We start from the raw sequence: 27,747 nt of genomic DNA on the forward strand, positions 1-27,747 counted from the left end.
TTGGCCACTCAGTAGCGGCCACTTCGTAGAGACTTTCCAGGCTACAATAGAAACTCCTCACTGAGATGACCTGTCTGAAAGGGGGTACCAAAATCTTTCCCCTGGTCTTAGCTCTGGAATAGCTCCCCAAAGAAACATACCCGTTGGCATTAGGTCTTGTAAGTCAGTCTGAGGGTTTGGTTATTTCCCAAGGTTCAGGAGCTGTTGTTATTACAATATGGATTCTAGGGAGGTTGGCTCAGCCCCACGTGAGACAGCCTGAATCAGTGCTGCCCCAGCCGGGCACAGGTCGAGAGCATCCATGGGGAGACAGACAGCTGCCCACTCCCCGGAGCCCCCCTGTGTCTGGGGCAGCCGCGGTGCTGCTCTGGGGTCTGATGTCAGGCAGACACTGCACCCCCGCAGCCAATCAGGGCTGGATAATCAGAGCTGGCGTGCTTTTTTGGGGGAAAGGTAAGAAGAACTTGGAATTTTTTTTACTAGGTACTGATTATATGATTTGTCTGAGTCTCAGTTTCCCTATTTAAAAATCAGAATCACAATGTACTGTACTAAGGTTAAAAGAAATGGCATATTTAACCACGTGCCCAGGTTCTGCAGCACAGTAAGTATCACAAAGAAGCTAGTTCCCTCCCGTCTCCACAGCAGGAGGCGAGTTCTACGCTTCTTGTCCACAGAACCACTTACTGTGTAAAGTTAAGTTCTTTTGTTTGAGGTCAATTTAGAATATAGTTCTTACAGAAACAGAAGACGTAGCAAAATAGAAGATATGAAACATACCTCTCTTTATGGTGACCCGGGTAATGACTCTGCTGCTCGGCAGCCCTGGGCAGAGCTTGAGGAATCAGTGTCCTTGAATCTGATTTACTTCCCTTAGAGCTGAAATCTACAACTATTCTCTGTGGCGCCTTCCTGATGGTTTTGCTTAAATAGCTCATGATGGCGACGCCTTCCCTAAATGGCCCTTGGGAAGCCAATCAGTTTCAGTCTCATCTATTTCAATAAAAATGAAAATGAAAAAAAAAAAGACATCAAACTGGAGAAGAATAAAATGTGTGTCTTTCCTAGAAACAGCTGTAAAGCAGACCCAAATAGAAAAATCTAGAAATAAACCCAAGGCTGCCGGGAAGATTCTAAAAATTCAGCTCGTCCTTTCCCTGATGAGGTGCTGTTTGTGCCAAGACTATCTGAGGCATGTGAATTTTTGGTCACCAAAGGTCACCCAAAGCATAGAAATACACAGGGACCCATCCCTCTGAGTGAGTATCTCTCACACAGAGCTAGCTAGTACTTTCATCTGGGGGCCTACGCAAGGTGTATTTTTAAAGAAAAATAAAAGCACATGAGAAATCATAAAATTAACATTTGAGAAGGGCACTGCCTTGATCTGTTCCATGAGATGTCAGCCTTGTAACTTGCTTGGGGACTTAAACTGGCAGCAGATAAATAACCATCAGACCTTGGACAGGTTTCAAAATGCAGGGACCAAGCGCACGACGTGTTGAAGTGACGCTTTGTATCAAACTAAACAGGAACGTTCAGGAGACTAATAATGTTCGCAGAGGTGAAATGTGTTACCTTTTATCCCCATCTCTCCAAGTAGCCCCACAGTGATGAGCGGCAGGGAATGAGCTGTTGCTGGTGCTGATTTCCAGGTTACTGAAGTTCAGCTTGTAAGCACTGAACTGTTATCACTGGAAGCATTTGTGATGCAGAGTTTTCATAAATGCGTCCTGCGTTTCCCTGCCTTGTGAGTTAGACGTGCCATCTAACCTCTTGATGACTCAGCTGTGAATGAACAAATAGTTATAGAATTTTAGAGGAGGGAAGGAACTCAGAAGTGATTCCATGCCCCAAGTCCATCCCCAGAGCTTGTATCAGAACTTCAGAGATACTGAGTGACCTGCTAATTAACGGCCACGTAGGCAGGTATTACAGGAGCTCACCCTCAAGTCTAGGTTTCCTGATTCCAAATTTCAGTGCTCCTTCTCGCATACAGTAAATCCCAGTAATACTGGATTATTTCCTATGTGCTGTTTCTCTGGCCTGCCGTATTTTACCCTTAGATTTACGTACCCCTCACTCTCACCTACTTCACGGTTTGTCCTCAATTGTCACCCCTTTTAGTAGGGTCCTCCCTGGTGGCTCTGTTTACATTTGCAACCCTCCCTCTGTTGCCTGGCCTTATCTTCACCTTCTCTGATTTATTTATTTTTTGTCTACAGCTGTCACCTTGTCTTTCTCCTCCCACTAGAATAAGAACGCTGTAAAGAAAAGATGTTTCTCTGTTTTGTTCATGACTGTATTCTAGTGCTAAAGCAGTGCCTGCCCAGTGACAGCTGCTCGGTGAATATTTGTTGAGTAAATCACTCCTTTGAATGACGAAAACTTCACAGAAGTTTGATATCTGAGTAAGTCTGGTGTCGTAATATTCAATAATTTGGAGTTTGTCAAATAATTATTTGTGAAAACCCTAGGGGTTGCTGGGTAGTTTAAAGAGTAATTTTCAAGAAGGAACATAAAAGAGCTTTATAACAGTGAATTTCAAAGGAAGATGGGTCTTTAAGGATTCTTTCTAAAAACAATGCAAAATATAATGAATGTTACGACATTCTTTGTAGTTTTATCGTAGGGGGATGATTGGAAGGAACTTAACCCTTTAACAGTAAGAAATAATTAAGTCCACCGCTGACTAGAAAAGGGTGCTTCTAAAGACCACAGAGCAACTTAGAAAAACCTTACAAAATAACGTTCAGTTCTTTACGTATTAGAAACCACATGTGGTGACTGCAGTCGTGTAGAAATACGCCTGTGGACAAACGTGAAGGTGCCGTTATGAGTAATAAGCGAAATAATTTCTTTTCTCTATTTTCACAGCTAATACCTTGTATTATAACTAATAGAATAATGATGGGGCATGAGCGACAGCAGTTCCTAAGGTAATTAAGGAAAAGCTGGTTTACAAGGAAGGCAATTAGTATAGTTTCAGACTGACATTTGAAAGGGATTTCCCAAAGTGTGTCTACAGAATTTTCCAGATAACACAGTGATAGCTGTGTCACCCACACATGAAAGGGATGTGAGTTAAGTAAGATTTTACCCCTGTTGGAGGTTCATGATACAACTGTTCCTTAAAGGCTCTGAAAATTTCTGTAGTAAAACAAATGATTCAGTTATACTTAATTTTGCCCTAAATTGACCAAATGTCACTTTTTGCTGGTCTACCTACGGACGTCCTGGGAAGGACCACTGTTTTGCGAGCACATTCAGCACATGAGTTCCTTGGTTTCTCTCCAGTAGAAGTTTCAAACGTAAGACAAAATGTAAGAAATCAGAAAAACAAATACAAGGTGGAGTAGTTGGGTCCAGGCTGCTTTCTAAGACTGGCCTTACATCTAAGTGTTGGAGTTGGAAGGCAAAGAGAAAACTTTCCTCTTTCCCTCTGAAAAAAAAAGCAGCCAAATGAAAGTCTGTCCACAGATGCCTTGTACAGCAGGGCTGAGTCAGTGCCAGAGGCAAACGACCACATCACACCGCTGGGAATGAGCTGCTCAGAACCAGTCTTAGAGATTATAGAACAGAACGAGGAGCTGCCAGGAAGGTTCCAGAACCCGTGTGCCCTGTCATAGTCTGCACTGATCACGATGACAGCATTATTAATTTTCTTAGGGGCTGTTCTCAATAAGCCCCTTCCTCCCTTTCTCACCCACCACCCCCGTATGTTCACAACAGCAACTTTAGAGTCACCTTTGTAACCACAGTGGCTGGGACTTCGTGGAATTAACAGAAAAAGTGAATGAATGAGTGTTGTGTGCCCTACAGAATACTGGACCAGGTGAACTCAAAATTAATAAAGCAGTCCTTAACAAGATTTCCATATTTTAGATTAGAAAGTACTAGAATAGTTCTTAAGCTTTCCCTAATTTCTGCTCTGCTCATTAGTTTAAAATTCATATTTATTTTGTTAAAAAAGAATAGCTCGGCAAGGGAATAAAAAATAAATGTAGAGTGTATGCATATTCTATACTTGTACCAAAATATTTTTATCCAGTGACATTTTTTCCCTAATAAGTTGGGTGAAAATTGGTATCTTATTTTGCACTTCTCAGCTTACTGCTTAAGCTTAGCAAGTTTAGTTTCTATAATACTCACCACTGTATTATGTTCAGTTAATATATTTTTAATCATTAAAAGTACAAAAACCACGTCATCGCTATAAATTATCTAGCCCTGTTGCCTTCTTGTAAGCAAACCTGAACCTTCAAACTATTCACAAATACACAGTTACCTCCTCACGTGGCTCCTGCAAGATCTCTAGCACCCCAGGTTTTACAGCCTTCCTCAGGCGGAGGCTGCTGTCCTTCAGCGCCTTGCAGCACAGCTGGGCGCCTTCCTGGACGAACAGTTCTGACTTCAAGGAAACATCAGTTCCTCCACTTTCCCAGGGACCCTTCCCTCGCCCCGGTTACCATCCTGTGGGCAGATGCTGCGTGCTTATTTCAGCCTTTGTGCCGAGCACGGTGTTCCGTACGTTGGGAGCAGATAGAATTGTAATAGGTTTAGCAACCCAGGCATAGTGAAAACTTTCAAACGCTGGCAACCACAGTCTCTCCCTAATTCTGCTGTCAGCTGGGGACGAAGACAGTCTTCCTGTGCTATTAAGTAGCGAGATCATAATCACAAATTGAAACGACTGTTAGGATCAAACAGTGAAAAGTTATCAACTGAATTAACTGACGATTACAGCACGTAAAAGTCTGTCTCTTTTATAAGCAAAACTGAATAGTGTAGACAGTGCTTGGGTTTAAGAACATAAAGGAATCTGTTAATCCCAAACTCCTAATTTATCCCTCCCCTGCCCTTTCCCCTTTGATAACCATCATTTGTTTTCTATGTCTGTGAGGCTGTTTTTGGTTTGTAAACAGAATTTGTATTTTTTTTTTCAAGATTACAGATATAAGTGATTAGCAGATACACATTACTATATATAAAGTAGTTAAACAACAGGGACCTACTGGACAGTGCAGGGAACTATATTGCATTTTTTGTAATGACAATGAAAAAGAATCTGAAAAGAAAATGAATATATATAAGTGAATCGCTTTACTGTACACCTCAAACTAACATTGTAAATTAACTACACTTCAGTAAAAAATAAAATAAAAAAAAAATAAAGAGCATAAATGGAGACGTAAAGGTACTAGTTAAAATATTCTAAACACGCACGCACGCACTCACACACCCTGAATGGTAGTCAGATGGTATCATGCTGGATATTTTTTTGAACTAATGTTTTAGAAAAGGGATTGTTATGGTCAGAAAATTATTACAAAAGGAGAAACTTACAGTTCTTAATTTTTGAAACTATAGTTGTCCAAAACAATTCTCTAATTTTTTAAAAGTGGGTTTAATTTGAATAAAAGGTCACTGATAAGGAGAACGCAGATTCCCATTGCACTAACTGCATGTTTAGGCTCTGAAGCCTTGCTTCCTGCTTATGTGCAGTCAAGGTAACTTGTTAACTGCCAAGTGTGAAAAAAAATTTTCAGTCTGTATCACTCGTTCTTCACTGATTTGTGGAAAATTATTGAGATAGTGTCAGGAAAATTTGTTTTAAGTGCTTCAGATATTTTTACAGAACTCTATTTCACTTTAGTTCAACAAATAACCTAAAGTTCTTCCAGCCTCCTTCACTCATCAGCAACCTTCCTGAATGTCACAGTCATGTGTGGAAGAGCTTAAACTGAGAGTCAGGAGACTACATTCAGATCTGGGCTCTGACCCACAACATCCACGTGACAGTGGGCAATTCTTGTGATTCTTTTTCTGAACTTTCCAAACTTATTGAGCAAAAGAAGGAATTTATCTAGCTTGAAGCACACCAACTCAATTTCCTTGATTTGTCTTCTAACACTGAAAAAACACCCAGAGGTTCCATACAAAGACAAGGATATCAAGTGCTTCTTGAAATCCTGTGTGATCCAGCAACGCGGGTCCATCAGTCCTGCGTCTCAGCTGCCAGCTGTAACTGTCCACCGGGGGCACAGACTCCCCAGTTCACCTAGCTTCACGTGGCCTTTTTTTTTTTTTTTTTTGCACTGTATACCCTACACATTCATTTGAAGTTCCAACTAAAGGCTGGAGGAAAGTCTTTAGGACCTCCATGTTCTAAAAACCCCCACGGTTGAGGTCCCACAGGAATTACAGGTGAGGCACCAGTGAAGACTCATGACTGATGGGTCCCGATCAGCTCAGCATCCTCATGTCTCCCCATCTCTCCCAGAGACTCACCTAAAGGCTTCACTGGACAGCATCTGCCTCCCACCTCCCCAGATGTCTCACAGGTTCCCCTTTGATTTCATTTTTGTTCTTCGCCTTCCTGGTGGACTTGGTATTTCTGTAGTTTTTTTCTCTACAAGGATGCTTTCCTAACAAGCACAGAGAGTCTGGGTTCCTCTCGGCGCCCACAGGCAGCTGGGGACCAGTGCTGTCCAGGTCCCCAGCCCGCTGCTAAGGGGGCCCCACGGGGAGGCACTACTGTGCAGGGGAGTTTGGAGCCCGTCCCTGGGACTCCTTTTATGAAACTCCATTTTACATAAATGACACAGAGATCCAGAAAAACTGACTGAAAAAAGGATTAAAAAAAAATCTTGACAAGAGGCAAAAGGAAAACTTGAGCATTGAAAGCAGGATGACAGCTTCAAAGCAGGTGAAAAGTCAGGTAAATGAAGGAACAGGATGTGTGGGTAAGAATGCAGGAGGGAGGGCTGGGGGTCAAGAAATCTGCACCAACTGATAACAGTGCCTTTATACCCACTTGAAGAAGTTTATGTTATGTTTACTAGGTATTAATAGAGACCTGTAAAATTCTCATCAGTTTTTATCACTTAAATAAGGAAAAGTGACTTAAAAACATCAGTTGCCAGAAAGAAACAGCCTTAACATATTTGAGATGGGGCAAGAAGGAGCACCACGTGTCTATTAGCACGTGTATTAGCAAGTCAAGCTCCCACTCAGGGAATTTTTAGCATGATCACAGAAATACGTACTTGAATAACATATCTGTTATTTTTTAGTAACCATTTAATATTTTCTAGTCTCAGATTTTGAAGTATGTTGGCTCTTGGAAGCCAGTTTTTAACCCCAACATCTATGGACAGGAATTCTGCTCTACCATTACATCCACCGTGCCACCCTCACTCACTTGGGATTCTGAAATACCCCGTACCACCAAATAGCCACCCTCGGAGTTGTTCCTACAATATCCATAAGGTAATTGGAACAAGACTATTTCTGTTCTCTGTATAAGTTTCTCATAGCTGTCTTACTCGACTGGATAAAAATTTACTTCCTTTACAACTACAGAGACGAGAATACTTGTTAAATTACAGGTTGCACGGTATCTGAGTCAGTGTTAAGAAATCTGAAATGTCAGTAAGTGAAAGAAGATAAGTCAAATGCTCTGTTCCAAGGGCGTTTCATAGTTTATGCTAGTGATGAAAAAAAATTAAAAATTTCCAGGGATGGAAAGACACAAAAATTGATCATGCACGCCACAGAAAATAATAGATATCTGAGGGGAGAGAACAAACCTTTACCTCACCAGGTTTTAGGCCATAGGAATGTTCTCGAAATAAATCCTTTGAGCTGAGAACAACAGGAAATTGCCACTTACTTAAAAAGCTTTCTTCCTGCCACAGAGCCACCTACTCACGTCACACTGTATCAGTTACTAATGGTTTCTGGCAAATGGCTTTCTTTGTCTTAATCACCAAGGGATCACCTCTTTCCAAATCCATCCCAGTCCACGTGCTAATCTGATTCTAAAGTGCCACACTCAGTTTTATCCTGCTGTGAAAATTCTTAAGCACACGGTCAAACGTCAATGTTTACAACTCATGTCCACTTCTTGGACACACTGCCAGGCAAGCCTGAAGGTGTCATTAACATGTCCTTTGGGGAAGGTTATTTTTTAGTTATGGAAAAACAGGCCAGACACCTTTAACCATCATTGTTTCCAATGACAGCTTTGAAAGATCTGTATTAAGTCGATCAGCTACTATCGTACAAACCCAGTCCCTGGTGTGAGGTGATGCAAGAAGGAACGCAGCTGGCCCCCCATGGAGGCATCTTTTAAAAGCAGATGTGTTAAAAGCCAGAGAGCAGGTGTGAGAAGAACTTGAGAATCAGCCTTGGTGGAAAAGCACTGCATCTCCAAGTGCAGCAGGTGGGAAGGGTCCTGGGAGAGACAATCAGTCCTGACGTGATTACAGAGACACCTGCTGTAGGGGCCGCTCCCCGAGACCTGACAGCCCATTTAACTTGAGTAGACTCTCTCTCGCTTCCCTACCAGCATTTCTCTCTCAAGAACCCACAGAGAAGACAGGAGGATGTGATGTCATCTCAGATTCTTCACCAAAAAAGAAACTTTGGAGAGAGCTTTGTAACAGAGAACGCAGAGAACGCAGACTGAACTTACTTTGTAGTGGAGGGGGAAAGACGTGACTGTCACATCTGTCAGTTAGCTTTTGCTTCTTTTGGCGACAAAAATGGCCAGCTGTGGATATATAATTAAGCAATGTAGGCGTAACTCGCCATAGAAAGCCACAGTTACAAAGAAGCGAGTCTATCCACTAACAGAGCAAGAGACTTGATAGCACATTTTAAGCAACGCTAAGTATGGTTTAGATGTGTATTAACTCTAACTCACGAGGCACTCGGTTGATCCAGCTGGCTGCCTCACGCCTTGGTAAACACACCTCGTACACGGCGCTGAGGTCGGGGACGTAGCACGCTCCTTGGGCCTGGAGTCGTTATCAAGGACTTGCTGCTTTCTCTGTCCTCCCTTACCTCCTGCTGTTGACTCGCCTGTGCTCACCAGCCCCGCTAGGGAGGCCAGCCTGGTTACGAGTTGGTACCAAGTTGCCCTGCTTGGGCTCCAACTATATGCTTGCTTACCACTTGGATTTCTGGACACTCAAGTACTTGTGATTGATTGATTGATTGATTGATTGATTTTAAGGAGTGGTTTTGAGCCATTCTTTCAGCCAGTGTTGATAACTTTGAGGAACTTATTTTCATAGAAACTCACATAAACACACCCCCTTAAAGGCATATGTACAGGCCTGCCTTCTACAGGGCTTATGAATAACTCAGTTACCATTTCACAGCCGATAGCAGGAGCCTGTAAGAGGGCAGTAGCAGAAGGGAAGGAATGAAAAAGTCTGCAGATAGTTCTGTTCTAATTTTTATCTCCATTTCAAATCTTGTTTTATAAATTTTCATCTTCTCATTCTCTTTAATAAGCTCTAAAATAGACAAAAATTGAGTATGATAAGAGAGGGAAGGAGTAATGAACGGTCTAGGTAGTTTGCAAATAGTAACTAACATTGACCCACTAACCAAACACGACATAGAAAATGGTTTTGCAATGCTAGGTACTTCTTCCTCCTGGTAATGTATTCCCCCACCTTTTCCCTTCCCACCAACAGGCGCATTACTAGACACTGTTCCATGGTGAGTCTTCTAACTTCTTAGAGTACGACCCTTCAAATGTAGAATGGTGATGGGGATAACTCCACCTAATGTATTGATCTGTTGAGATGATTCTATACTATACAAAAGAAGCGATGACAGAACAGTAAGAACCAATACCCTTAACCTCTGTGCTGTCTTGCACGCACTTAATACTGCAACTCCCATAGGACTTACGGGATTAGACGCAAACCCTCTTTGTACAATGTTGCAAATGTTATTTATAAATATTTAAGATATACTGCTTTTGTGTCAGTTCCATGTATTTACATGTTGAGGACCTAATAAAAATTTGGAAAAAAGCCTTCCTCCACGCTAGCTCCTTTGCCTTGAGCTAGAGAAGAGCTCTGCACTCCAGGACTCCCACCTGGGGCAAATGAGTACCCACTCCTGTTCTAAAGACATTTAAAATAGTACGCCTTTCTGAACAGAGCATAGTGGTTAAGAGTTTAGACTCTCTGGGCTCAAACCACATGTTTACCACTAGCCAGCTGTGTGTCCTTGGGCAAGTTCCTTAATCTCTGTGTGCCTCAGTTTCCTCATCTACCAAATGAGGATGATGACATTATCTCGTATGTAGTCGTGAGGATTACATAAGGTAGTATAAGAGCTTAGATCGGTATGCCAGTAAACACACACTATCGGCTGTTAGAATTGTAGTCATTATAAAGCATAGCTGGATTTTAGATACAGTCAACCGACCCTCCACAAAGGTGCCGAGAATACAGTCAGGAAAGGACAGTCTCTTCCACAAGTGGTGCTGAGTAGCAGAATCAATTGGACACTTGTGCTGTGCGCAGAGGCAAATTCAAGATGGATTGAAGACCTGAATGTTAAGACCTGAAACTACAAAACTTGTAGAAGAAAACGCAGGGGGGAAAGCCTTCACGGCACTGATCTTGGGTGTCACACACATGACACCAGAAGCACGGGACACAGAGACAGCAGACCTTCTCAAACTAAAATTTCTGCACAGCAAAGGAAGCAACAGAGTGAAAAGGCCACCTACAGAATGGGGTAAAATATTTGCAAACGATATATCTGATAAGAGGTGATTCTCTAAAATATATGAGGAACTCACACAACTTAGTGACAACCAAAAAAAAAAAAAAAAAAAACCTAGTAACACAATTTTTAAGAAATGTGCTAAGGACTTGAATAAACATTTCTCTGAAGAACTACTGGAGGAGACCATGGTGAGGATGTGACTACGAGTTGGCCTGTGAACGGGACCTGGCCCCTTCCCCATCCTTGGAACGGACATCCTGCCCACTGCTCCCACACTGGGAGCCACTTCAAGGGTGCCACCTTGGAAAACTAACGTAACTTGAGACCATCTGACTGTATACGTGACTGAACCCCTTTAAGGCCTCTATGTATACTCTTTAAGTCCTGGCTGGTGGGTGTGGAGGTCTACAAATCTCAAGACCACCCCAAACAAGTCACCTAAGTAAACTCCTTGCAGGTTACAACTGCCACTTGCCAACCTGGAGCCTTTCCTCAATCTCTGCCCGTCTTCAGTCTCTCCTTGCCTCCGTGTACAGGGCACAGTCCCGACTTTCCCTCAGGGAACTCCTGAAGTTGTGAATCAACAACAAAACATACAAGTGGTATACAGAAAAAATGCTTGTCATCACTAATCATCAGGGAAATGCAAATCAGAACCACAGTGGGATGTCACCTGCAACCTGGCAGAAGGGCTGTTATCAAAATACAAAAGGCGCCAAGTGTTGGCAAGGATGTGCAGAAATCGGAACTTTTGCACACTGTTGGTGGGAATTTAAATTGGTGCAACCACTATGGAAAACAGCAAAAAAGGTTTCTCTAAAAATTAAAATTGGAACCACTGTATGACCCAGAAATTCCACTCCTGGGTACATATAAGAAAAAAATTGAAATGAAGATTTGGAAGAGATGTTGGCACCCATGTTCACTGCAGCACTATTCGTAATAGCCAAACAACCGAAATCCTTACCGACAGATGAAAGGATGAAGAAAATGTGAATACCTACAATGGAATATGATTCAGCCTTAAAAAAAGAAATTCTGCAATATGTGACAACAAGGATGGACAAGGTTTCAACACTGTATTCTTTCTGGCAAGTTTCAACAAGATAAGGTACCACTTAGCTCCCTACTATGCCTACAAGTACCCAGGCGTATTTGAGCTAGCCACCCCAGACCTAGTCTCGCGAGACCAGGCGTTAACAGCACGACAGTGTAAATCTCAGAGCCCCACATTTTCGCCTCCTGGACTGAACCCAATTTCTTACTCCACAGCAGTAGCCGACAGAGGAGCTTTTACAGGCGATAGAGCAATGCCTGCATGGGCAGGAGATCCCCGTTTCCACTGCCCATGGTTCATATTCACAAGCAGCAGCTAGAACAGGGAACCCGAAAGGTTCCTCTGACCCTAGAGGAATCTGGCTTTGCAATAAACTTGTACTGGGGAGACATCACTGGAAAATATGTTCTGTCTCCCTGTGGTCTGTTGATACAATGACTCACTTTAGGGAAGGGAACGGAGACATCCAGTGGGTTTTGTTAAGATGCTTATCAATATTCATCATGATAACATGTTACACTGTGTTTATTAATCCTCTTCCATCTGAAGGATGAAGGACAATCCACGACTGTCATACCAGTTCCTGGAACACCTTTTACAGATGAGAAATAATCTGGGAAGTCTTCCTCCTCAGGCTACAGTTACAGAAGTCAAACTGTTACAGGACTAAGAAACATTCTCAGTGTCAACATGTGGCATCCTCAGGGAATCCCTGGCCGTGGTGTCTTCTTTATGCAGTGGCCCATGTTTATTTTGAGCAATGTTCTCTTACAATTGGCTGATTTCTAACTTGAAAGTATCTCCTGTAGTTTTACTGACACTGCCCAAATTCTCAGATAATATTCTCAGATTAGCACAGCCATTATGACAAAACAGAACTAAAGAATAAATAAGATAAATAAGGGTGGGGCTATCCTGACTTCCCACTCAGGCAACCGTCCTTTCTTTAACGTCTCACCACTGCACCTGGACCAGTAGCAGTAGAGAAGCCACCAGTTCCACTGCTGACAGGGTCCTACTCGTGGGAAAGATTTTTTTTCTCTAGGTGCCGTCTACAAAGGATGGTGATCAGTTGCTCTTCAGCTCTGTTAGGGGTTTAAGCAATAAGTTCTTACCATATTAAAAGAGTATACAAGAAGGTTAACAATAAAGGTCTTAAAGTCTCATTTTCTTTTAAAAGAAAATTCTGCAAATCCCAGGTTGATCTCACTGTGGCCTTGGGTACAGGTGTTAAATGGCACAAACTGATCTTTATAGAATACATGTGTATTTTTTTTCATTCCATTGTGTTATATAAACATCTTGATGAGACCTGCATTTCTAACAATCGTGTGTCCTTTTAAAGAACAATAGAGGAAATAAATGTTCCAAGAATTGATGTGCCAAGTTTTTAAAAACAGATTTGCTATTCTTCCCATAACACTAGATTGGACAGTTTTGGGTTGGTGAATTTCAGAATGTATTATTATAATCATTCAAGTCACTTGGAAAGGTTGCAAAAATCAAATGCCTTAAAAGTCCTGGTTAACCAAAAGCCATATTCTCTTTCTTCTTCATCCCTTAGAAGATAACTTCTTTTACATTCGTGGTTTAATAATAAAAAAAAATCAAACTTTTCTAAGTTCCTTTTTAATATTGTATTGCATGATATTTGCTTAAACTCTGAAGTCTGTATCTGCAAGATTAGAATTCACAGGCAGTTTCACTTTTCACCAGCATGGAGAGCCTTCAGTAGTTACATTACAAGAATTCCATGGTAGGCAGAATTCTATGATGGCCCAAGGTTCCAATCCAATCAATTAACAATCTAGGTGCTGCTATAAAAAAAACAAATTAGGCAGTAGTAATTACGAGGTGACCTTAAGCTGTAAGTATTATCATTGTGACTTGATTTAACTACACGAGCCCTTTAAAAGGCAGAAGAGGTAGGCAGAAGGGGGAGTCAGGGAGACAAGGAGGATTCAACATGCCACTGCTACCTCTGAAGATGAAGGGGGCTGGGAGCCAAGGCCTACAGTCGTCTAGAAGCAAAGAAGACTCCCGGCCAACAGCTAGCAAGGAGGCAGACACCTCAGTCCTGAAACCGCATGGAACGAAATTATGCCAATGACCTTAATAAGCCTGGAAGCCAATTCTTCCCCAGTGAATGCAGATAAAAGCCCAGGCCAGGTGCTGCCTTGGCTTCAACCCTTTGGTTCCCTAAGCAAAGAACCTAGCCAAGCTGCTTGGACTTCTGACCGACAGAACTCTGAGATATAAATGTAACTTTAAGCCACTAAATTCGTGGTAACTTGTTATGTAGCTAACAGAACACCAATACAGGTTCTGACACCCCTACAATTGTGAGTTAACTTATTTTAATAAAATTCAAGGCAGCACTGCAGAAAACTTTTAATTTTTAATACTTTTATGGACTAAAGCATCCCAGTTCCCCCAAAGATCATCCTTATCAGCTAAACAAATACCCTAGAACATTCAGCGCTTATATATGATCAATAGTTCACAGGAGAACAGAGGGTACTTCTTTCTTCTAAAAGATTTATTCATAACGTTTCAAACCCATTTGACATAAAATGTATCATTTTATATCCCAACCACTGAAAAATATGTTTATACCTCTACCCACCAAAAAAGTTCAACTTTAACTTTTCTCTTAATCTTTTCCATTGGAAGCAGAAGGAAGAGTGGACCTGCTCATGTGATTTTCATTGCTGTAGTCACATCTGCACACATTTAATTTCTATTAGAAACATTTACTGTAAATATAATTTTTATACCATACACAATACAATGAAATTTAATTAAAGTATTTGCATAGTTGCTCTGGCTAGACCTTATGCAAATATAGAAAATGACAAACCTGAAATTAATCACCAAATGTCTGACATTAAAACAAATTTGTCAAAGGCAAGACTGAGTGAGTCATAACAATAACTAATTCCATGGTTCTTGGGCAGATCCCTTTCTGTACTCTGATGAAATTTGCGTTTATTTATATTAAAAGCCTCCAGCAGACCGTATCTTATATTTAGCTCGGTCATGTAAAATCTCTATGTGGAACATTTTCTAGGTGGAAGATTTTAGAAGAATGATCAGTTTAGATATAACCTACTTCTTATTTTTTCCCTTTCATATCTGAAGATCGTCTTGGAAAGCCAGACCCATTTTGTCTTTTCTACTTCAAGACGTTCAGCCTGATTTAATAAGTTAGAGCAGCCAAGTACACAAAACCTTTATGGACCAATACACTGATTTTAAATATCTGCAGAAGCAGTTTGTTTTTCCTTTGTTCGTCTATCTTTCAAGAGCAACAGGACTATCAAATCTCAGGAGAAACTTACTGAGAAAAGGCCAAGTCAGAAACTTGGTGGTGAGATTCTAATTTATCTCAAGTGTTAGTAAATGAGACCAGAGTGTGGATGTGGGAAAATCAATACTAGTTTTGAGCACTGCCTTACCAGTGAATAATGGAGACTGCCAAATGTCATAGCTGTACATTTAAAAAGCATTATCAATTAGCACAAAATATCAACTGAGTAATGCAGACTATTTCTTCTATACTGTGTGCCCAATGCAGAAACTACCAATAACCACCAGGACATTCAACTGATGGTGACAGGGCAGAAAATGGGATGAATGAGTAAGAAAAGAGAAGAAATGGAGAGCTCACCTCTGGCAAACCAGAATTCTTCCAAAAAATTTAAAATCAAAGGACAGCAAATTTCTTACAAGAGGCAAGGGCAAAGCACAAAGGACAAGTGCTACTTCTTTTATAGAACTGACTGACGTCTGATTTCCCTTTCCTCAGAAGTCAGCCACTCCACCTAATGCCTGGTTTGGGGCACATGCATCTTTGGGCCACCCCAGAGTGAATGGGCTCTGTCTGAACACTGTTCAGGGCCTCACATAAAAGGGAGTAACTTCCAACGAAAGGAAAGCTGTGAAGACCATCCCTGCACAGCCCTGCTGGGACACAGCAATCAGGCAGCACACAATTCAACAAGCAGACATGGCCCCAGGTGGGCCAGTGCTGACCACCACCAAGCACACTTGTTGGAAATGGAAAGCCCCTGTCCCGACCTCGGGTAAAATGAGGAGCGTCTCCAGGACGGAATCCTGGTAACTGCCTGAGCACCAGGGGCTGGGTGAGTCCCGGCACTGGGAAGCCTCAGGAAACAGTGCACATTGCCCCCTCCCTTCCCCACAAAGGAACCAGGCAGCAACAGACATGATGGGAGATGAGGTAACTTTATCCAGAAGAAATGAGTAACTGAAGCCAGGTTATTAGGACTGACCCAAACTGATTTCCCAAGTCCACATTCCTTGTTCATCCGTTCTAAGGATGGGTCTGTTCCAGCGGGCAGCGCTATTCAAGGCCAGCCACTCTCCTCTCGCTGACCCAGCTTAGGTGCCTAGTCCCTCCTCACCACCAGGTCTTTGCCTCTCAGTCACACTCCAGGGACCCCTCTTCCCATCACCTCCCTTCCATTGGAAAAACTAGCTTAGTTTCATATGTGTCCAAAATAAAGGGGGAAAAAAAAGGAACTGCTAACTCCTTTGTATCTTTGAACAACTCACAACTCTTGATCCTTGGCTGTCTATGTTTAGAGTCATCCACATTTTGAGTTTCCAGGAAATAGTGATCCAACTGTAGTACATATGACATAATTTTTAAAAGCATTTTTTAAAATCATAATCTGATTACATTTCCCACCATTTAATTAATACAAGGCAAACTAGAATGTCTTTGGTTGATCATGCCATGTATTGGCATTGTTTGTTTAAAAAGGCTAACCTTTTAAGATTCATTCTGGATCTTTTAAACCCTTTTTAGTATGTATAAATCAGACACTGCCTTCTTTATTTAAAAAAAAATTTATTGATGTGTTGATTTACAATGTCAGTTTCAGGTGTACAGCAAAGTGATTCAGTTATACATACACATACGTATATTTTCTTTTCAGATTCTTTTCCATTAGATGTTGTTACAAGAAATTGAATATCATTCCCTGAGCTCTAAGTAGGTCCTTGTTGTTTACCTATTTTATATATAGTAATGCAGACACTACTTCAGATAGTTACTAACAATAACAGTTATCTCACAGGAGCCAAATTTACGTTACAGCACTGAAACCACAAGATTCCACAAGAACACACTCACTGGAACAGATCTGACCTATAAGCTGATTATTTTTAAATTATATTAAAAAACACATACAGGTTTTTTGTGTACATGCAAACTTTACTTCTCATGGTCACTTGCACAATTGCTGACTTACTGGCAGGGCTTCTCAAGATTGCACATAATCTACTACCTGAGCCTCAGTAATAGTACTTATCTAATTACAGATCCAAAGTGAAGAGCATCATTTGCAGTGAGTAAGGTGATAAATAACTTAAGAGGCCTACTAGTCCTAGCTTAGGAAATTTTTTTTCCCCATATCATCTTAGCATTCAATAAATGTTGATTGAATAATTCTTAGGGCATTCAAAAGTGAAGTTTTAAAATGTGCCCGGGGGCTCACAGTCTCATGAGAACTCATGTCACTCAGTCAATAATTGTAAAGCGTTAAAATACCAGTCTGTGCACCAGGCTTGGATCGAAGGAAAGGAAATGCTTAACTCTGTGTATTGGGGCATTATCTCTTTGCATCTCCAGCGAGCACTCAGGACAGTGTCTGAAGTGTCTCAGTAAATGTTTCTCAAAAGCAAAAAAAAAAAAAAACAAAAAAAAACATTAAATAACCTTACATAAATACTAATCACAAGAACGCATGGGGACTCTCCAGCCTTGGTGGATGTGGGGTTGACAGAAAGTACTTCCTTGAAGAGGCTGAGTTCAGAGTAGCTGTGGAATGTACAGCTGGAGCCATTTGGATTTATGGACCTAAAGTTCAAGTCTGAGGAAGACAACAGGGCCTTCCCCTCTGCCCAGAAACCAGAATTGCAAGGGGGGCTACAAACTTTGAATGTAAGACTGAAAGAGCCGGCTGAGAGTCTGATGGCCTTTACTCCTTGCCTGCGGGTGACTGACCTTGGAGCAAGGGATTTCTGCTATAGCATTACAGGCAAGCATACTTCCCAGCCTCTGCTAGTAACTTATTCCAGTGTGCGATTTCCAGAGGAAAACTGATGTCACCTCTTCCTTCACCCTCCTCTGAAACAATGCAGAACGAACATTTATGTCATTAGTGTTAACTGTATCTAAATTCTCCTCTAGGAGCTCTCTGTCTTAATAAATGCTCAAGCAATCTTTTAGAGAAATAAAGTAGTTTATCACAACACATGCATAATTAGCATATTAATCTGCATATGGATAATAGTAGAATAAGGAGCTGCAGATTATCTACACTTTTTTATTTGGAAAGACATTTTATAAATATTACTGAGGTGACTATAATGAGACTTCTCAGTGACATCCCCAAATTTTGTTTGCTTGCATTGTGATCAGGCATTATGCATAGGAGTTAACAGCAGAAATGGATCTAAGAAACAGATCAGATCTCATTTAGGAAGACAACTCAGCTACCAAACCTGCTTCAGAGGTTGTAGATAAGAGAACTTGACAAACTAGAAACCAAGCCCACGTGTATTGGATGTTGGTAGCTAGGGGTGGATGCAGTGTCACTAATTTTGTCCATTTGTATCAGATGTCTCAAGACAGACACTCCTACCCTGAGGAAGAAGCCTTGCCTAGTGTCTCCATCCAAATCAAGAACTGAGCTGCTCTGTGGCCGGTGCGTCTGTTCATCACCTGTCAAATAGCTTCTCCCATTAGCTTGCTGAGGTTTGGTGAGGAACAAATCCTTCTATCTGAATTAGAAGCAGACTGTCCATCCCAACGATCCTGTGTTCATGTGAATATATTAGAAAACCTGCATATTATGTTATCCCAGAGAGTATGTACAAACTCTGACCAGCCATTCTGAAGAAATACGTTCATTTCTGAAGAAATCCAATTGCTCAGATTTAGAAGAAGAACTGAAACACTAATCTAAGCCATCAAAGCCCATTCTTGACATTTTAAAGTAATGAAATTCAGATTTTGCCCTTTATACTTACCTTGTGCCATATTGATTCTAAATTATGGGCAGTTTTTCACAGCATGACAAAGCAGGAGGCATGCAGTTGGCCAAATCTTTTTTTTGGTTAGAAGTAGCATTTATCTTGAGTCTTGTCAGTCATGCAGGGCCCACTCACCCCTACAGTCCAATAATCTAAGTTAGATTTAAAACGGATTTTGATAATTTTATTCTTTTCTTCTCTTTACAAATAAATCTTAAGAGTGTGCAGGGACCAACAGAAACTGGAAATTATGCCCTAATGCATTTTTGGTCTCTGCTAGGGCAATCCTACCCCAAAGCAGGAGAGAGTGTGGGGATAATTAGGACTGTAAGTGCCAAGAATTATGGAAAATCTGAGAATTAGTTGCCAAGGCAGAAGCTGCAATCTCGGGATTAAAAAAGGGCTGGCATTTGTCACTCTCTCTAGAAAAACACCCTGCTCAGGGGAAGGCACACTCTGTAACCCGTGAACTACTTCCATACACAGTTCTGTAAAATGTTTCTATCCTTCGCAAGCCACTGGTCTGCACGTAGCCTGTAATCTCACATCAGAATTAAGACAAATATCATGATACTACTTATATGTGGAATATTAGACAATGACACAAATTCTGTTTACAAACCAGAAAAAGATTCACGAACACAGAACACAAACTATAGTTACCAAAGGGGAAAGGGCGGGGAGGGATAGATTAGGGGTTGGGAATAACAGATACACATTACTGTATATAACATAGGTAAATGACAAGGACCTACTGTACAGCACAGGGAACTGCATTCCGTTTCTGTAATAATGTATAATGGGAAAGAATCTGAAAAGAAAAATTATGTATGTATGTATAATCACTTTATTGTACACCTGAAACGAACACTGAAAATCAACTACACTTCAATACAAAATTTTAAAAAAGAACTTGATACATGCAGGGGCAGATGATAACAGGCAGATGGCAGCCACTGCCTGGGCGACATTTAGCCGAGTGTAGCTCACTCATGCTGTTCTCTTGTCAACTCAGCTCTGCCCCAATTCCAAGGTCAGTCCTGGCTGGGTGGCTTCAGGTCTCCTCTTCCTATTTGGCCAAGACACTCATGCTGGTTGTCACATCTCTGCTCCCAAAATGACTCTTCTGGTCCAGCCTCTCATCATTTCCCCTGTTCTTAAAATGATGCTCTTGCTTGGCCCAAACCCGACTTCCCTCTGGGCTTTAATTCCTAAGTCTGAGATTTTGTCTCAGGCCCCTATGGAATTCCTTTTTTTTTTTGGGTAAACTGATAAGCATTCCAAGTCCATTCTGGGAGCTGGGATGTCGGCCTTAGTTCCATTTCTGAGTTTGATTTCTGCTCACCTATGTTCTGTCTGCCTTGCTCTTGTCACCCCCTGCCTTCAGTGTGTTACCCCAAAACAGACTCCCCAGATGTGGGCTACCAGGTGGGCCACACTACTGACTGCCAGCCCTGTACTCTCTTTTAGGATATCCCATTACGTTCACGGGTTTGGACTGGGTTTTGACTTTTCCCCTTGACTGCAGACATAATTGCCTCTGGGAATATCTATCCATCCATTCATCTACCCATCCACCCACTCATCCATCCATCCATCCTTTCATTCAGTTTTGATTCTTACATATTAACGGCTTACCTTAAGCCAGACCGTATACCTAGTTCCTAAGATAGACGTTCTCCTTGCTCTTGCACAAGAGACAGATAACTAGACAAACAGTATCAGTAAAATGTCATAAGCTGCTCTCCACACACCTTCCTGGGTTTCTGGGGCCAATGCCAAGTGCCCAGATGCTCTTTATTGCACTGTGAGCACACAGCTATACCCTGCTGAGACCAAACAGGCTAATATTTTCAGTTCCCTAATTGAGAACTTGAGGGGGAAATATTATTTCAAGTCAGGAGAGCAGGCATTAATATTATATGCTTACTTATACAAGAAACCCTGTGCATCTGCATGAAGTTTTAGAATATGCAAATTATTGTATTTATAGATCTCATTTGATCTTTAGAGCATACCTGTGAGGTCCAGTCAGACCAGGCATTATTTTCATCCTCATTTTATAGAAAAGAAACTAAGGTTCCTAGAAGTTAAAATAGTTTTGGTAAAATTTAGAGCTGAAGCTGAAGACAAACCTTAGTATTGCTCTTATGAAATTCTATCCACTTTGCTAATAATTCAATAGTAACTTGTACAGTTTCTAACATCTCAGTACTGGCTGTTCCAGGTACTACTGTCTACATTTTTGAGCAGGTTAATGTTCACGGGATAGCTTTGTACGCCATCTGTTCTAGAAAAGTGACGTAAGATAATTTATAGAGCTCCAACGTGTTGCTTTATCTTCCATTACATTTTTATTGCTTTTATCTGAGAACCTGAGTGGGGAGAGGGAGAGATGAAATCACTTGTCTCATACCTTTGAAAGATGTGAAATCATCACCACACCCTCAAAGAAACGGCAGGTAGCTCGTGAGACCTTTTCCCAAAGGACACGGGGAGACTCTGACTCATGGCTGAAGTCGCACTGTGACATCTTCCTCTCCATCACCCCTTTTTGGTGAAATCTCATTCTTTTATGATATGTTGTCATGTTTAAATAGAGTCATCAGAATGTACTGTGACATGTTGTTTGTTTCTTCTTTGCATGTTCCCCCCTTCATATGCCAACAGTCCTTTCTCCAAACTGCCTATGCTCTTGAAACTTCAGTTAAAATTAGGGTCAGCTTCCTTCCATCCACCGAAGTCAGTAAGTTTTTAAGATGCCAAGCTACTGGGCAAAATTCAGAGACATCCTACACCACCACGTTTTGGCTCATCCATTTTTTTTTTTATTTATTTCTGGAGTGATGGTAAAAAGCCTGGCATTTAACATCATATAATTAAAATATGGAATTTTAAGTTTTGAGGTGGAATCTGTATACTTAGATAAAACTTCAAGTGACTTTATAATGTCGTGATTACTTTGAAGCAAGAATATATTGTAGAAATTTTAAAAGTCCTTTTATAACTCTTTAATTCTCTTAAGCAGAGAGCAACCTGACAACCACTGGGGTGAAATCAAAGAAGTGTGACTGTCATCCTGTTAATTCTATGCCATTTGCCCTCAGGTGATTTTGTCATTTGGTTTTGTAGAATGGAGAACATTCTCTTGATGGTTCTCACTTGCTTTCTGACCCTTTAGGTATAAATACCCATTCTCTGAAGACTTTCTGAATGGTACTATTATGAAATTGTCATCATAGGAGTCCCATGACTGATACCAAATTGACAGAGAGGGGAAAAAATAAAAATCTCTCATGATGTGGGCTATTTTAAAATTAATTTCTTTCTCAAGGCATTTAATCAAAAGCCTTATCAGGATGGCAAAGTAAGCCACTGGTCTGTCTTACTGGTCTGTATTTCTTCCGCATTGAAAAGAATCCCTATTCTGTACGGATTAGATCAGTTCATAGAACAGCTCCATGTAAATAACTATGGAAAATCAGTAAGTATAAGTCATAACTATCCAACAGTATACACAGGCTACAGGGATGTACCATTCCTTTAGGAAGAGATGCAAACACTGATTTAAGTATTAGCAGGAATTTAACAAAACAAAAATTCCCTGTAACTTTACTTTTTGTTTCCTCAACTATTGGACTAAAAGTATCAGAAAACCCAAACACACACAAAATGAAAATGCTTGATGATGACAATCTGAACTAAGGTTGTTCATGTTTGGTAGCATTGCAAATTTAGCTCAGTTTTCGGTCCATATCACATCCTTCATAATAGCTCTTCTTTAGTAACATTTTATTCAAAGAAAATGAACATTATTTTCATTATTCAAGAAGGAACTGGATCCAACGGCCGGTCTTTGATCTGTACTGCCATCTGCTGTGTGTTGGTAAAACAGCAGCAAACATGTCAAGTATCTAAAACCAGAGAGCTCAGATGGACCTAAGAAACCATCCAAACCAATGTCTGTACTTACAGGTGAGAAAACAGAGTCATGAAAAAGTAAGTGACTTGCACGTCTGTTGTAAGTAGCAGAGCTGAATGAGGACGTGGTGCCACTGAGTGGCAAAAACAGGAGTTCTGGAGTCAGACCGACTTGGTTTTAGCATTTCAGCTGCATGGCCTTAGGCAAGTTACTAAGACTCTCTGAGTCTTAATGTTGGCTGTCCTTTTGGGATGAATAATATTTACATGAGAATTATATTTATGTGAGAATTAAATATGATAGCAATCTATCCATTCATCTCTGTGGTACCTGACACACACACACACATGACTGTACTTAAGAACCAGTCATTATTATCGTGCCTGTAGGTAAATTCTTCCATAACAAAGGATTTTATCTTTCAGTTTCCGGTGAGGTCAAGTGTCTGAAGCACTTCGTTCCTAAGCACTTAATAAATATTTCTTGACTAAATGAACAAGAGGTCACTTACGCCTCATTACAAATTACACTGAAAATCATCTTTGGAGGATGGATGAGTCTCTGTTGGGAAGTCCAGGTACTGCTTCTTTTCTTTCTTCTTTTGCTTTCCATGAACTGCCCTGGCCCGTGAATGTGTTTGTTTCATGTGAATTGCAACTTCTAGTTCTCGTGTTTCAGAATATTTATGGTCTTTATTGTTTGACTGAAACAGTTTACAGACAAATGCCTAATCCTGCATTTTCCACCCTGACTTCTTTCACAACAGTTCAACGTCAGACTTAGAACGTCCACAGAACTAAGGTTATGACGAGCCCCATCTCTGAAAGGACGGGATCAGCCCTGGAAAGTTCTGTGATTCAGGTACAAAGAAGTTACATGAAAGTTGCTTACAGAGATGAATATTTTTACATGGCAATTTTTCCAAAGTACGATGGATACGAAACAGTTCATGTTCTGAAATCTAAACTAAGAGAAAGAGCCGTCAGAAAAACCAACTAAACTCTGAGTAACAATCAGCAACTAACACTCTCGTGTTTAAAATCCTTGTCAACGGCAAGAAAGCGGTGAGCAAGTCGACACTGGGACGGAGGTGAATGAATGCAACAGAGTCGTTTAATCTTAAACGCAGTATTTGTCACTTCCTGTTGCTGCTGCTTTAGGGGTAATACACACAGTATTATTTTGTAACCCCTCCTGTGGGCTCCTTATGGATTCTAAATGAAATCTGATCAAGTATCTAAGAGCAGAACACACAGAGGAGTGTGTATTAAACGGAGAGTAAGTGGGTAGATAAGAATAATAAATGAGATTAAGGTTTAAAAATTCAGAATTTATGCCCTTCAGAGTAAATTGGTGAAGTGTGTCAGGAGTGGGTAGGAAACGGCTTATTTATGGGAACTCTGTCACATTTGTCTACCATCTCTTTTTACTCCAAACCCGTATTTTGGTGCTCAGTACATTTTAGGAAACAGTATTTTTTAACCACCTCATAAAAATCACCAAAAAAAAAAAAAAAAAAAAAAAAAAAGACTACCAGCAGCAGAAAAGTCAATTTAAGAAATTTCTGAGTGTTGTAAAATAAAGCACAAGCAATCGGAGGAGTCAGACTGGAAGAGAAACCAGGCTGGATGCATCACATCCCCAGAGCTACCTGCTGGAGAGGTGAGGGTGGTGCTGGGGCTTGCTGACTTGGCAGGGCAGCAAGGACTCAGGATGAAGTGCTCACACTGATGAACTGGGACACCATTTACATGGTGACTAAGAGGCTCAACAGAAGCATGTTTGCCCCCAGGATAAAGCAGCGGATGCAGCACCGGGGATGGACAGGACCCAGGTAACCAGTGCTACCTGGAAGGTGAGGTCTTGGCACACTGACTGGCAGCACGCCTGGGTCTGCTTCCCCTAAGCCGGAGCTCATAATCAGAACCTACATCCTTAGGGATGCAAACAGACATCTGCAAACATGAACATAAGCAGACAGCCAAGGATAATCGAACAGTTGCTAAAAGTCAATACCATCAAAAGAGAAAGACAAAACCCAGCAATTAAGAGAATACCCTAGGAGCCACGTATAAAAGGGCAAACAAAAGGCTCTATTAAATGAGTATAATTCATATCCTTATGCAAACTAGAGTATTACATGTGCTCAGCAATAATACATTGATTAGACAGATAGCTTAGAAATCTAAATCCTGAGTATTAAACAAAACATGTAGGTTGGCTGAACATTACATCTTATATCTTAAATCTGAGGTGTAAGAGAAATAGTGCATTAATGAGCTGGAAGGTGGAAGGGAAGAAAATCTCCCCAAATATAACATTAGTGAACAATGAGATTTAAAAGTACAAGAAAAAGGGAAGAGATTTGGGAATAATTTTACAAGTTCCAACATCTGTTTTATGGAATTATGTAAAAGAAGACAGTGGATGAGAAAAGGAAAGAACTTACTCCACAGCTTAGGAGTCCCAAGTCTTGAGGTGGAAAGGACGCTCTAAGTGCCACGAAGACCGGGGAAGCTCAGATTGTGCACTACGCTGTGATTTCAGAAGGCAAGGGGAAATATGACCTCCTACCGGCTTCCAGGGAGAACAGACAGGAGACTCACAAAGGAAGAGAATCCGTCTGACAGGATTTCTTTCTTCAAGAGCCCTGAATATAATGGAGTAAGATCTTAAAAACTCACATTGAAACTGTTCTTAAAACTGTAATTTTATGCCTAGCTAAACTAGCCTTTTTTTTTCTTGAAAGAGGCACGGGTTTGTACTCCGGCAAAACAGCAAAGAAAAAGAAAGCTGACTACGAAAAACAGTGGTAATCGGTTAGACATACATACCTGTAAGTAACTGATGTACAATGTAAAAAAAAAGTACTACCACTGAAGTGACCTCAGTGTGGGATGAAGCAGGAACGGGGCGTGATGAAGGAGGCAGAAACATACTAATGTTCTTATCTTAACTGGGGAAGGGAACGGACACTGACAAATCAATACATGGATCAGTATGCTGAAGGTCTAAGTGGAACTCCTCTGGGGCTAGAAATAAGATGCTTGACACTAAGAAGGAAAAAAAGAAAAGAGAATGGGTGAAAACAATAAAAAGAAGAAAGGGGAAAAGACTTATAAATAATGATTCCAAACACAGGGTATTACAATAAATTGAAATGGATAAAAACTCTTGCTTAAAAGAGAGACTTGCATAATGTGAAACAAACTGCCTGCTTATAACAGATGTATCTAAAACCAAATCACACAGAAAGGTTGATACACACAGTGGACTTTAAAAGATAAACCAGATTAATTATAGTGAGAAGAAAGAAGGTGAAGAAACATTAACAGGAGATAAAATTGTATTTGTGGCAAAAAGCATTAAACAGGACTGAAAGAGATACTTCCATATAGATAACAATGTTTAATCCACCAATCATCATAAACATGTAAAAGAACATAGCTTTCCAAATTCCTCAGTAGGTTTAAGGAGTCAAAAATCAGGTCTGGACACTTTGCTACATGCTCCTCAGAAATCTATTTACTAAGTGATTTACACATGTTTTTAAAGTGAAGACTAGGGCACTGTGTCAGACGTGAGTCACCAGGAGAATCATCAGACACTAGTCCTCCATAAAAGCCTGCTGCTATTCTAAGGCCATAGTCTTTATCCTCATCGCTACTCAACCAACATGTGCTTCTTCAGGAACCCCTAGTCATTTACGAAGAATGTATTTTTTTTTTTTTTATATCAGAGATAGCCCAAGCTAATGTGGGAGACTGACTAAATGATTATTTGGTCTATCTTAGGTATTTCAAAATTCTACTATTATACCTAGTTCTGTAACTGTGAACATAAATATCTGACTTATTTTCTTAGGAATGATTTTTAGAAATGGAAAAATAGTTAATTTAAAGCCTAAAAGGTAAAGATAACTATATACAAATGTATACATGTGTATATGCATATTTTATATGTGTATCAAATGCATAGTTTATATTTGAATATATATCTGTGTATATATTCAGACACCTGATTAAAATATTTCTTGGAAAAGCAAAATTACTGAGAAATCCTTGGCCCTTATTTGAATCTTTCCTTGGGACAACTTAAATATTAGGGAGATAATACATACATCAAAATGATAAACGGATAAATCTCATATGTGTTTAAATTTCTTCTGGTCAGTTGTCCACTTGCTATTTAATATGCTTTCTAATTTAATGATTGAAAGCAGCGTTCACCAAATCTCAGACCACACAGCACAGGGCTCATTCTCATACCTCCCAAGAAATGTGTGTCAGCATTCTTTCAGGAAAACGATGTGGCTATCATTCTAAGGTAGGATTTGGAGGGAGAATTACCTCTAGTAATAGTCCCACTATTTTAGTGATTCCTATTTCACAAAGTATAGCAATTACACTACTTTGAAATCCCCTGCTACAAAAGAGTTCTCCTCTGACACTATAATAAGGTCCAGAAGGATGGGTCTGCTTGTCTGAGCTGTCTTGAAGGAGGAGGGCAGGAGACAATGACAGTCTTCTTACTTGCAGGCTGTCAGGATGATTTCTCTAACTCTGTTCAAATATCCATTCATGCTACAGAGAGGATGCCAACTCTGTAATTCAAAATTCCCATTGTTCCTAAAGTATACGGCCGGCCCTGCAGCTGTATTGAGAGAGAAGTTTCAGTCTGACTTAAGGTCATTTCCTTTTCTTCCATAATGGATGTGCTCACATATGTGTGTCTAAATTTCAATTATCTCTCGGTTCCCGCAGCTGCTGTGGAAGGACTAAGGGCATATGCTGTGCCCGGCTGTGTTACACGCCCCAGGACAATGGATGCTGAATACCAAACACGTAACATCAGTTCTGGGTAGACATTCCGCATCGTGGAGCAAAGACTACAAATCTAAGTTTTCCCCCCGACCTTTTCTTTACAATTCTTTGAGCCCAGGTAGTTTAGAGGCACAAAGCAAGAGACCCCTGCTGCATTTTTAGTTGAAATCTGACTCCACTGGGAAAAGGAAACATTTTTTTTATAGACTGAGACTGCCTTCTCTCAGACGTGATCTGTCCTACATAGTCAGTGAAGCAATCGTATTAAAAATCAATGGTCTTCATCTTCATTGTCATCACCAGCATCATCATTTTCATCACTTTCATCTTTGTAGTTA

General features: G+C 40.7%; 1 protein-coding gene across 3 annotated transcripts in view; it reads right to left on the reverse strand.

Annotated features, from left to right (window-relative positions):
- DLGAP1 (DLG associated protein 1) overlaps positions 1-27,747 on the reverse strand; it is a 342,691-nt gene that overhangs the window by 303,380 nt on the left and 11,564 nt on the right. Inside the window, exons 2-3 of one of the 3 annotated variants that reach the window (XM_064481562.1) lie at positions 1,579-1,788; positions 781-993 (exon numbers count right to left, since the gene is read on the reverse strand). The gene's annotated coding sequence lies outside the window, so the exon portion shown is untranslated. Of the gene's footprint in view, positions 1-780; positions 998-1,578; positions 1,879-27,747 lie in introns of those variants that run through there. The other 2 variants (XM_064481561.1, XM_010976379.3) reach the window with 2 other exon arrangements.

The sequence above is a fragment of the Camelus dromedarius genome, chromosome 32 (assembly GCF_036321535.1).
Source record: "Camelus dromedarius isolate mCamDro1 chromosome 32, mCamDro1.pat, whole genome shotgun sequence".
Lineage (NCBI taxonomy): Eukaryota > Metazoa > Chordata > Mammalia > Artiodactyla > Camelidae > Camelus > Camelus dromedarius.